Genomic DNA, 875 nt, shown 5'->3' with positions numbered 1-875 from the left:
CTTATTTTAGGTTAAAAGTTTCCATCCGTCCCCACTGGAAATGCGGCCGGCCGAAGAGATCCCTCCAACCGACCGACCGACGCACCTTCAGAGACAAACTAGTGCTTGCTTCTAGTGTCATCGCCGGCTTAACCATCCTTTGTAGGGAGCTGACGAGTCCTGCAGTAGCAGCAGCAGCAGGCTCTGCAAGCCTAGGATGCGTGAGCACGGTGCAAGAGGAAGGACTGAGGGTGTGAGGCTGGGCGCGGTTGAGAAGGCGTGGGGCGGGGCTATGGAAAGTTTTAATAGCTCTCCCAGCTGCCTGGGTGCATTGTGGGTGCGCCCAGAGTGCTGGCTGAGCGTGTTGCCTCAAGCCTTGGAAGTGGAGTTGGGCGGGCCGGGCTACAGGTGAAACCCATTTCGGGTTATCGCTTCTCGGCCTTTTGGCTAAGATCAAGTGTAGTATCTGTTCTTATCAGTTTAATATCTGATACGTCCCCTATCTGGGGACCATATATTAAATGGATTTTTAGAACAGGGAGCTGGAAAAAGAGCTTGCTCTGTCCACTCCACGCATTGACCTGGTATTGCAGTACCTCCAGGACCGGTGCACCCCCTTTCCTACAGCAGTTTCCAAAAGCAGAAAAACAAAACCGACGAGCAAGAGGTGCAGCGCAGCTGTGGCGGCGGCTGCTGCTACCACCCAAGCACTTTGATTGACACTCAGCCCGTCTGCTCGCAACATTGTATCCACTGAGCAGCTGCGTCTGCCAGAGTGTGCACAGCACAGGTACAACTGGAAGCAAAACACACACACACACACACACCAGTTCATATGGCAGCCGCACTCTATAGTTCGTACCTACCGCTGCGCTAATAGCCAAGTTGGAAACATC

The 875-nt window shown here is 53.6% G+C and overlaps 1 non-coding gene across 1 annotated transcript; it reads left to right on the top strand.

The window, feature by feature from the left end:
- Nucleotides 1–406: 406 nt before the first annotated feature.
- Nucleotides 407–597, top strand: LOC136604759 (U2 spliceosomal RNA). The gene has a single exon (XR_010789859.1). It is a non-coding gene; the product is annotated as a U2 spliceosomal RNA (small nuclear RNA).
- The last annotated feature ends 278 nt before the right edge of the window (nt 598–875 follow it).

The sequence above is a fragment of the Eleutherodactylus coqui genome, unplaced genomic scaffold (assembly GCF_035609145.1).
Source record: "Eleutherodactylus coqui strain aEleCoq1 unplaced genomic scaffold, aEleCoq1.hap1 HAP1_SCAFFOLD_284, whole genome shotgun sequence".
NCBI lineage: Eukaryota > Metazoa > Chordata > Amphibia > Anura > Eleutherodactylidae > Eleutherodactylus > Eleutherodactylus coqui.
The sequence above is the reverse complement of the archived record's forward strand: the minus strand, read 5'-3'. Positions and strand labels throughout refer to the sequence as shown.